We start from the raw sequence: 12,125 nt of genomic DNA on the forward strand, positions 1-12,125 counted from the left end.
CAAGTGGCCGGGAGTATACGATATCCGTACAATTTTACGAACTTCGATCAGTTTTTTCTGATTTCGAACGAAACTTTTATCTTTCTTTCGCTTTAAGGATGCTCCAAGAAGAGGAGTAACGTTTGCATGAAGTCTAGGATATCCATTAGAGCATGGATAATAAAAAATTAAAGTAATATGAATTAGTCTTGGGAAAATTTCGATCAAAGATTTTGTTAGTTACGAAAAAGTATAATTTTTATTTGAAAGACGGATAGAAAGTCGTATTTCAAACTTTCTTGATTTTTCCTACAATCTTTTATCACGATCATCCTTTCCGTCGTCAGTTCTTTTTCCTTGATTTTACAACTCGACCGGTCAGGTAGAAAATAAATTCCATTCGTCTTCCGATCGATCTAATGGCGAAGCGAGAGTACGATTCTCGCCATCTACCGGGAATAGCATCTCTTTTCGACTTATTCTGTATATTATAGCTTCAACTTTTCGACTCACACGAACGAGCATGGGAAAAGATTCAAAAATACGATTAGATTTTACGCATCGACGAACGTGTCCGAGGAATCCGATTTCGATTTATTCCAGTCGTCCAGCTATACCCACTCTCTTATTTCCCATATATATTGCCTCCCGTTTTGGGAATCTTGAAAGAATGCTATTCGTGAGTTATTACAATTTGTTGAGTGGATTAGTTTTTGTATTACGTTTTATAGTGAGATTCATTATTCAGTCTGATAATATTGATCAGTGAGATGATCGAGAGTGTCATAGCGAATTATTTTTAATAATAAAATAAATAAATCTTGCAAGTAGATAATAATAAAAAGAACAATACCATAATCTAAAAAATATATTTATTAAACGATAAACCACCTAATTATAAATAATATCTGATAAAAAGAGTATTTAACTTTGTTTTAATGATTTTAATTACACGATAAAATGAAAGATTGGATCGTTCGTTTATAAAGCAATACGCAACCCCGTATCGTTTTCCGATCGCCCACGATCAGTTCATAGCGATTTACGAAAACATGTGGCTACTTTGTCCGAAAGATGAATTGCAGTTACGTGAGGAGAAACTTTCTCGTCGACCGCTTTGAGGAATCTGCAATATTCGGAAATCGAAGCTCGACAAAATATCGAGGTCTTTAGTAATGTATAACGGATACTTGAAGGATCAAGAATTTCTTGTCTTTTTATATATTTTTTATCTTTTTCTTTATTTTGGCAGAATTTTTCTCGCAGTAGAATTATTTTATTAAATCCCATCAAGATAAATGTGAATTGTTCGCAATCTTATTGTCAAACATAAGATTGTAATTAATCATTCAACGTCTCACGATCAACAATCAAATTTTTTAATATATTCAATTTATTTTTATAATTTATTCAAGGTATTCAATGCAAAGATCAATGCTCCCTGGGACAAAAGGATCAATCAGAAAAATAAAACGAGAGTTTCGAATTTCAAGATTACAGATAACGAGTAGAGGGGTGAATTCGTTCGATAATTTTAGCATATTGAAATATTATTTCGTTCTCTCCTAACCGTTTCGTCGTATCAGCGTCGTATCGATACTCCTCCCAGCGCATTGCTCGCTCTTATTATTCTTCTTTCTACCCTTGAATCGATTCTCTTTACCAAATCTCGTCGAAACCCTCCACCTTCCAACTCCTCTCTTCTTTCCTTTCGTCAGATCCACTAGAATATTATACGAAATACTTTCCCTCTACTTTCTAGAAACTGGTTCGGAATACTTTATGAGATGTATAATTCGGTCGCATGTAGCAACCTTCTTGCAGAATTTATGATTGCTCTAGTCTACGACATGTTGCTTTCAAAGTGTTGGATATTTGACCTTGCAAAAAGATCACAAATGTTACATGTCTTCTTAGGATACCCTAGCGAGTCACTACATTCTCAGCCATGTTCTTCTATCTCTTCTATATATGTATGTACACCTATGTTCGTTTGGTCTTACATTTCGTTAGAAGAAGAATATAACGTCTATCTAGCTCTTCTTAGAACGTAGATATACATTATTTTTTCACAATCAATAGATAACTTAAAGTTGAATTAAATCCTTTGTCTTCGCGTTTATATATCATTTTGTGTGTCATTGAATCATAACTATATTTTCGTGTAACTTGTAACATCGTGAGTAAGATAGAATTAAAATAATATATAAGACTAGTATTATTCGTAAGAGTAAATAAGATTGCAAATAAGATATAGAAATGTTAGATTAAAGCGTTATAAATAACTTTAATCTCAATATTTTAAAGAGATATCTACTGTCAACCAAACTGATTAGTTAAAGTTAAAAAAGTCTTTAATATAAGACATTAAACATTTTTTTTATTATTCCGTCTCAAATATCTATCTATTTTTATAATGTTTTTTTTTGGATTTTCATAAACTTTGTTGAAAATAAACTTTAATAGATCTTAATATACCTCTGTTTTCGTTGAAAATAAACCTAGAAGAGACGTAATTACTGCTATTGGTCGATATATGCAGTTAAAATACTTAGCAATTTTTAGACAATTCTCGTTTATTTTAAACTCCTGTTGTTCAGAAGTAATAAAAATTGAAAACGTCGTATTTGAAAATAACGAAACTAGCATTTATTGATACCTATTACTAACGTAAAAGCTAACGTCTGCAATTTTTCCGGAAGATGTATATCTTCCTTTATATATATCATGTTTAAATTTTCCATAATCTTGAACGACATTTATATGACATTTACATTATATTTACTTTTCTTTGACAACATAACAGATATCCGATTGAATACATTCTTACATATATGTAGATATCATAAATAGTATCGATAGATAAAGTGAATTTTGGAGGTTCGTATACAAGGAACATTCCCTTGAGAGGATCGTTATTAGAATAAAGTATTACCTCGTTGTGATACCCGAACGAATACCCCTGACTTACCATGAATACTAACCAACGAGGACTTGAAGCGTTCTCGCTTTAGAGGCTACACGGAGAGAAATGAAGGGAGAGAAAGTAGTGGATACATGAAGTATTATATGTGGTGTATTGGGTTGATCCCTTGAGCTTGTTAAAGGGCTACGTTAAGGTGATCCTACACACTAACGCAGTTTTTACATAATGATTAATTCTAGAGCATTTATCCTGTTTTTTTCTTTTTCTCTTTCCCTATTCTTCTTTCTCATACTCTATTCTTTATCGTGTTCATAGCCGTATATAATGATATCACTAATACCCTTTGCATTACTATACACGCATCGTTTTTACGTATTCCGCAGTAGCTTTGCGTAAAATATTAATGATGATAAGCGCATCGTCTACTAGGAAATATGCTCGACGCGCTACATTTCTCTCCCTTTCTCTCCTTCTCTTTCATCTCTTGGTGTTTCGAGTTTGCTGTTTCATCTAGCAGGTCGTCTTTATGGAGGTACGTTTCCTATTAGGTATTTCCAACTTCTACGATTCTCCATCTTTAGTCAACTTCATTGTGGTACATGATGTATTATACATGGGAATATGAATGATTAGGTGCAATGGTATAACTAAAGTTAAAGCACTTTCAGATTTATTGTATAAGTCGTTGAGATCGGTCGATAATTAAACGATGGTTTTCCTTTAATCGTTTTGATAATATTTATGTTATCAAATGAGAATGCCAATGTATCTGAAAAGCGTTAAATAAAAATGTCACTTTATTTTCCAAGAATAGAAAGTTATAGTTATAGTATAGTAACAATTTAAATCTTTCCGTTACAACATACCAAAACTCATTACATTGGCCAAAACTTATTTCCTCTTTTAAACTCGATGAGTCTCATAGGAAATAACTATAAGAAGTTAATTTTCTCAGTTAAAAAATCGAGTTTTACGTCTAACTTGGTAACGGCGAAAAACTTAAAAATATACAATCATGCTAAATCATTATAGTCGATTAATCATATAGATTCACTTTGAAAATTCAACAATTTTTGTGAACAGCGATTAAAATAAAACTTAAACGAAAAACAGACGTTTAAAGTACTATTTATTATTTTTGCAATATTAACGTATAAGCTTTAATAGTAACATTAAATATTAAGTAAAACCCTTTATATCTCGCAAGACGTATAAAGTTTATTTTTTTCTTTAACTGACCGAGAACATTCATTGGAATTTATATCGCATTGTAACTCGAAAATTCCTCTCTACGTTTGCTCGTCCGAAGATTTATAACTTTGGGAAGGTTTAGCTCGGAGACACTGTAAAATATATTGCAGAGCGAAAGAAGTAATGCGATAAACGATTTACATAACTTTTCTCGTAAAAAGTTGCTGAACTTTTTACTCAGGTTACGTATTTAATATCTGCTTTTTTAAAGACATATGCGGCAAACGAAAGTCTCTCTGCCTTGTGTATTGCTGTTACTATGAATAAATTCGTTCTCACAGTAAATTTATACGTATATAAATCAATTGGTTGGTAATGCAGCTTAATCCACCGCATTTTATCCACATAAATAATTTTAATGGTTTAACCGTAAGTACGTATTGTTATTTTAATAATCGAAAAAAATATTTTTAAATAATTAAATTTCGAGAAAGAATATAACATCGATTTTATTTTAAACAATACGCCTCTTGATTTTGCAATATATTGTTTTATTGATAAGTAATAATTTTACCAATCAAGTTGAATATATTGCGTTCGACATGAGATTTTCAATGATATAGAGTATTTCGTCGATAAAGAGCATTTCGGATTTCGAGAGATACATTAATTTTTCTGACAGTATTGATAAAGTACCCCTCGTAGCCTAGATTGAAACACTACGCAATTTTGTCGACACTTTATCTTATCATTAATGATTTTAACAATTGATGTAAAATAATTATATAATTATTTTATACCATATAAATTTATTTTTCACATAATACGTTCACCATCAATTGCGTATATAATTCGTATTATATATTACGCATCACGATGAAATATGATTTTGGATCTGTCATAAACTTAATAAGATATCAAAACGTCTGAACAAAGCTTTTACAAACTTCTGTACTTTCACGTCGTATTTGTAGTTAGAAAGCAATTAATAAGAAATAATTGCTTTCCATGACGTTAATCGGTTCTATACGTATAAACGATAAAAGCATTTCAATCTTAAAAATAATTTACCACGATTTTCCTAATGATTCTAACCAGTTAAGAAGACAGTTTTGTTCTGGCAAAGAGCGGAATAGAAACATTATGATTTCTAAGGATTAGAATCAGCTTGGATACTTATTTTTCGTATGTATAAATGTTGGATCGTGGCGACGTGGTGTCGTAGGATAGACATGACACAGGTATTTCAGTCCCTAGCTCAAACCAGGTTCCATTAGAAAGACAGAGCGTCAATAGGTGAAGAGAAAAGGGGATTTACTTTGAGAACAGACCGAAGTTTTCTCGTAAATTACGTGCCATCGGGAGCAGAGCTTCGAGCTTCGGATTCCAATCGTCAACGTGATCCTGTCGGAAGAAGAAGAAGGAGGAGTAAGAGAAAGGAGAAAGAAGAAAGGAACCTCGCGTCGTACTAGCGTTGTCCTTACCAATCGATCGGTTGATACCACAACAACAGCCTTTTCTCGATCATCCGAAGTTAACTCTTGAGGACGTTCAAACCGCGGATCCATTTTCGTTGGCTCGCCTCATCGTCGAACAATTAATTCTCGTTACCCTTCGAAAGTTTCACGATAAAACGAACGGCCCACGATCTTCTCGCAAGCTTGAAATCGAAGAAAGTTCCTCCTCAAACCATTTATCAGTTTAAGATGTCTTGTAAGTGTATCGTGTTAACCCGACTCTGCTTATCCCACTATCCACAAAGAACAGAGTGAAAGAAGAGAAGAAAAGCTTTCGAAACCATTACTGAATCGATCTCCGTAAATTCGTTCTTAGTAACATCGTAAAAAAAAGTTATCTCGCAAGATCGTAGTACATCTGTAGTTTTAAAAAGAACTCGTTAAACCTATACCAGACGGATAGATGTTCTGATCTTTTTTTTATAGATTTTCAGGAAACATTATTACTTTCAGGATCGTCAATAAAGTGAATATAGTTTTTTTGTTATCTTTCCTCATCTTGTCTTATCGCATTGAAACTGTTTAACTTGAAAACGTGTTTGAAAATTGGTGTATAGTAAAAAGATTCTCCTATTATTTTTCTCTTAAATATTAATATCCAAGTGATATCTACAGATAAGTACTTCTTACACTCGAATGTCTTTGCATGTGTTTTTTCTCTTTTCTTTTTTTAAACGTCAAAAGCATAAAGCAGTGGATATTTCAGATTTTCGTTTTAGTATCTCTTTTCTCAACTGGTGGAAACGTTACTTTGTTATTTCAAAAATGTACATAAAATGCTAAACGAATGGTAAATAAAAAGAAGAAAAAAAGGATCAAAGATAGACAAGGAAAAAAAAAGTGGAAAGAGAGTCAAGCACGTAAAAAAGTAGAAGGGACATTAAAATCATAAGAGACTGTAAAACCGTTTTTCACGTTAACTCAAGGACCCGACGGATTTACGATTTCAACTATATTTTTACGCCTATGCAACTACCAAAGCCGACACCGTCACGCTCAGTTAATACCACTAGTCAACTACGGATATACTGAGCTTCTTTTTTGCTATAAGCACGTTCAACCCTCCTTCCTTACGGATAAGGATGAACTTTGTGTACTTCCCCACTCGCAATTTATGCTTCATTCAAGCACCTGCTTACAGAACTGGTAGGAATGCCAGGCGTCGGGAAACTTCGTCTACAAGTTTATCGTAAAGATTCATGGATAATATACATCTAGATGCCTATAATTAGCATTGTTCACGGATTGTCTAGACAAGTTTCAGTTGAACGATATGTTCTAAATCTTATCTAATTTTAAAAATTAATAGATAAAATATAGATTTATAAAATATAGATCATATTTAATGAACGGGTTAATCTCAAATTTTATTAAATTATAAGTATGAATTAATTTATGAAAAAATAGTTTTGCGCGTTGATAACATAGTAAACATCGTACTGTTTGTAAACACATACGTTATTGCCATAGACGTAGTTAGCCTGAAAATTATATATTGTTCCCAAGATCATCAAACCCTTGAATGGAAATTAATTTAAACGATAGTTACTTTTTGTATATCGCGAAATATGCTTGCGAAGTATAATAATATAATAATATATGCTTAAGATTGTTATGATACATTGAGTTTACTAACGAGTCATGTTATGTGATATGTTAGAGTTCTGCTTTGATAGATACTCTAACTTGCGTCTTACGATGTTATTTTGCGACTTTAGATGCGACTTGTGTTGCGACTTGAGAAGACTCATTATTTGCCAAGATGGTTGAAATAATTAAATGAAAAAAGGGAAAGGCGTATCTGGATAGTTTGTTTAGAATGTTTAAATAATCCCGTACGATTTCTCGTTCGAATTGACAACAGAGGTAAGCGTGAATTAGTTTATTTTTGGTTGAATAAAAGTTTTATCTTTGATATACTATTTTAAAAGTAAATATGTAAGTAATAATCACTTCCAATAATCTTACTATCTTAAACTAATAAATTAGAGATTAATAAATTAGAATAAACAGGAAAGTTCTTTGAATACAATGTAATAACGTAGTAAACTAAAGCTGTGTTCTCATTTAAACAATTAAGCGAAGTATTTTTTGCCAACCCTTATTGTTTAATGTTCTATAACATTTTCAACAAATATCAACTTATAGAAACATTTTGTTCAAACTGAAGCAATATAATGTGAAACATTTGTGTTTCGTTTTGGTTTTAAGACTACATTTGCGCATACACGAGGTGTATTTGTTTCTGTTGCCGCGTGTTTCCTATTTTTCTTTGATCTTTACCGCTCCGAATGGAAATAGGAAACAAGCGGCGACATTTGTTATCGGCAACGAAAACACCAAAGAAACCTGGAAAAACATTCGACAACAGGCGGTGATTTTTCAAAATACATGAAATATCAACAAAAAGTATGTCTTTGTCGCTTTAGAAAGGATGTAGCTTAACGATATGTCTTTCTCGACTCAAGAGTTGAGTTCGGGATTTATTTACCAATAGAATGCATAGATGTATGCGTTATCTGGTACAATTTTTAATGAGAATAAAAATCTTAAATCAACGATGAAAGATATCATTAAAAAAATTTATTTCAATTTTTTGTGTTCAGATGTTTTACTTTGAACGTTTTTTATTATTTGTTTCTTCTCTATTCCTAAATTTCTTGCACATTCTACTATCGAAGGTGATAATTTTTCGTTCATTATAGAACATGATATACAGGATAAGGCAATAATATTAATCGAATGCCTCAGGTTTTTTTAGAGATATGGAGAAATTTTGTTTACAAAAGTTATACAGTACAAAGGTGGCCGTAATATGATAGTAATCATTTTTTGGTTAAAGAATATATAGAGGTCAATCATATACGAAGGTTTTTTTTAAATAGAATTATATGTTTTTAATTGTATTGGTTAATGCAGCTCTGTATTTTCCATAAAAAAGTATTAACCCATATATGTCGAAAAAGTATTACTTTAGGAGATATTTTAATTAAATATTGGTCCATTCAAGAAACCATGTAGAGGCGCGACTAAGATATAAAAAAAGTAGTAGTGTGTAAATAGTATTAGTTAAACAATACTTAGTATTTTTCAGTTTACTGTGCACTTATTTTGCATATTTGTTTGAAGTCTTTACGACGTTTAGTTCGGGAGATATTCCCGTTAAACGAAAGATATGACTATAATAATGCAATAAAAATTGTTTTTTTTTGTTAAACAAACAATTTGTTTATTAACTTTTTATTAATTTATGTGATTTTATGAATCAATCACTATGTTATGTGATTCTATTTTAAGAAAATAAGTTGAATTTAATTCGTAAGAATTCGTTTATAAAAATTATTTATAACAAATTGTTAATTAATTATTAGTAATATGTAAAAAAAATAGAGAAAATTTTCCTCTTTAAAATGATAGTTCATTCAAGTCTCTACGATGTTTAGATCCGGAAATATTCCCATTTAAATCAAATACATTTATTTGACCTACTAACCCATATAATTTCATTCATTTGTTTCAATGACACACTGACCTACATAAATTCCGAGAATTTACTCCGTCTTGCTACTACTACTACTACTATTACTATGTCAGCTGTACTATGCAAATTATGAATGGAAATCTTTCGAAGACATTATCTCGGGAACGGAAAATCGTAGAGACTTGAAAAAAATACCATTGTAAAGCGTTTTTAAATCTCTATTTATTTAAATATTGCAATAATATTGTTATAATAAAATCGATTTTGTTAATTATTTTTTAAATTAAATATTTTCTTTTTTTTCGTAATAAGCACATAACTATAATGAAATCATTAAAATTTTTATTATAATTGTTTTTGGAAATTATTAAATATTAAAATTAAATGTTTATGTAAATTTTATATTGTTTTTTCTTGAAGACTTATTAACAATCGCCAATGTATGACGTTTGTAAACAAAGTTTCTCCATATCTCTAAATGGAGAAATTGAGGGTGATTAAAGTTATTTGTTCATCTTGTATATAGAGGTTTCAATTTTTATAAAGGGTGTCTTAAATTAATTGCTGGCGAACTGGAATTCTCATATGGCTTTATCTAACATATTTTTTCCTTTCTTTTTTCTTCGTAAAATATGAGAAGTTTTGATTTTCCGTATTCATTTTGTTCGAATCACCGGAGATCCTGATGTGGGAATAAAACGTCTCCGACAAAAGCTGCGGCGTAGGTGCTGTCGACTGCACGTAATTAGTTATATCCGGAGGGTCTAGGAAAGCACTCTCTGACAAGTTTCCAGGCTGTAGAAAATTTTATACTTCGCGGTGGAACAAAGGCACCTAGATGATATCAAACAGCTTTTGTGGCTTTTTCAACGGCTTTTCCGGCCGACATCAAAGAATTAGTGACCGTGATGTTATTGGGTCTTCTTTATCACTGCGACCGTAGAACATCTTAACTTTCTTTCCTACCAGTATACGCTGGAAACTTCAGAATAGCGAACGTCATGGTAAAACTTTTCTCTAGAGCCTTTTTTGCACCCATTTTCTTTCAAATTCAAGGATGTGATAAATCTTCTCATTAGGATTGGATTTAAGCAAACCAAAGAAGGAACGGACGGATACATTTTATTCCATGATCGAAAATAATTTACCAAGTAATTACGTTGCTCCTATTACGTCGAAGGAGAGATAGGACTTTCACAAGTTTCACGACGTATTTGGTGAAAACGATTTGAGTTTATCCAGACTATTTCGTTAGTAGAGATAGTGTTAAAGTATAAGCTCAAAGAGAAAATAGATAGGAGGCGCTAGAGAGTATAGATAGAGAACAAAAAAAAAAGAGAGATAGGGAGTAGTAGAGAGATAGGTAGGAAAAATAAAGCATCATCGGATACGCCAGCTACAGAGTATCCAATTAGTCGGCACTCAAGGGAGGACAGTACACGGTTGTAGAGTGAAGAACGCCTGGAGGTAGCTCCGCCTAGAATCAACCGACTACAGTAGTACATCCCCGTGGTTTGTAGTTTTGTGCATCTGCCACTCCACCCGCTTTAGCCCATTTCCACGAGGCGCTATAGCTTGCGGTATACAAGAAGGACTACTTAACTTCGCTTCGTTGCTTTCCAACGCGTATCGTCCCAAACCCCTCTCTACCTTGTGGCATGCTTCTCCTTCCACACGAAGTCCTTCATTCACTCTTATACTCGAAGAAGGAGACCGTCTACCGTTGCTACAAATGGATTGTAGCATCATAATGAAGAGACTTCATTCTCTCATATCTTCTTATAAGCGTTATATCTTTATAAAGTGCTTTTCACCATTCTGTTAGCTTCACAACGCGATTGTATTCGAAGTAATTTCAAAGAAGTAAAGGATTCCAAATATTTCGAATCAAAAATTTCAATGATTCCCTACTTCCCATTAAAAATTCAAATTTCAAATGGAATCAGACAAATACAAAACATCGCGATATCATCGTTCCATTTTCTCAAGTAAAACGAAACAATCAAAATCATTTTAATAATCAATCCATTATAAGTACGTATAAGTTATATGAAATTTTGAAGTTTCGTCGAGTAACTGAGATGAGGAATAGGAGCTTGAACATCTTAAAGTTGCATGGCAGACATTTACAACGAGCTTCTCAGCTCTGCAATAGTGGGTCGTGACAGCGTCGGCGCATAAATTTTGTACGTTCTATGGTTTTGCATGCGGTCAAGCTGTTTCTAGACTTCGTCGTTGGTGTATAGATTTCTATATAAAATATAGTAACTGGTAAATGTTAATATAATATCAGAAGTAAGATATAAGTATTTATTGCTTGCATTAATAAAGATGTATTAATAATTTATAAAAAACAGTATGATTTCTGCAAATAATGCATTCCATGATTTCAACATCTTCAAATATAGAATCTTTGAAGTATAAGTCTTGAAAGTAAACCTAGAATACGAATATGTAATATCAATCGGAGTATCATACGTACTTTCCAGTTCTCGCACATATATCATTATTCTGTGGCCGCTACATCCATGGTTCACGATGTTGAGACCGCAAGGGATGTCGTTGACATCTCTCAGCGATGTATTTCCGTACACGTGGTTGCGCAACGAGCTCTGATGTTTCAGCATGTCCTGCAAGCTCCGCATACCGTTATCTCTATCAACATCTTCCGTTGATTACAACTTGACAGAAAGTACAGTTGAATAAATGAAAAGAATAGTTACTCACAACCAATGAAATTCTAATGAAATAAGATTATTATACAAAAATTTGTTCTAAAATCTTCGATTAATGAGCTAGTAGTAAGACAATATTTTATATTGCTTATAAGCGTCATCGAACATCAACGTTTTGGATCATAAACCGTTACACGAATCATTGAACTGGGCTCAACAGGTAGGTCATTACGAATTATCGGTAGCAACGTAGTATCCAACTGATTTAAAGTTACAACTGTATTAATGCTTCTCGAAAATTCATCTTTTTCATATTACTCGTTTATTTACTTTAATTGAATATTCCGTATATCTCA

The 12,125-nt window shown here is 32.3% G+C and overlaps 1 protein-coding gene across 2 annotated transcripts in view; it reads left to right on the forward strand.

Annotated features, from left to right (window-relative positions):
• Window positions 1–12,125, forward strand: part of LOC127065688 (protein O-mannosyl-transferase TMTC1-like) — a 151,592-nt gene that overhangs the window by 91,582 nt on the left and 47,885 nt on the right. The window lies entirely within an intron of this gene.

Source organism: Vespula vulgaris, chromosome 8 (genome assembly GCF_905475345.1).
Source record: "Vespula vulgaris chromosome 8, iyVesVulg1.1, whole genome shotgun sequence".
NCBI classification, from domain to species: domain Eukaryota; kingdom Metazoa; phylum Arthropoda; class Insecta; order Hymenoptera; family Vespidae; genus Vespula; species Vespula vulgaris.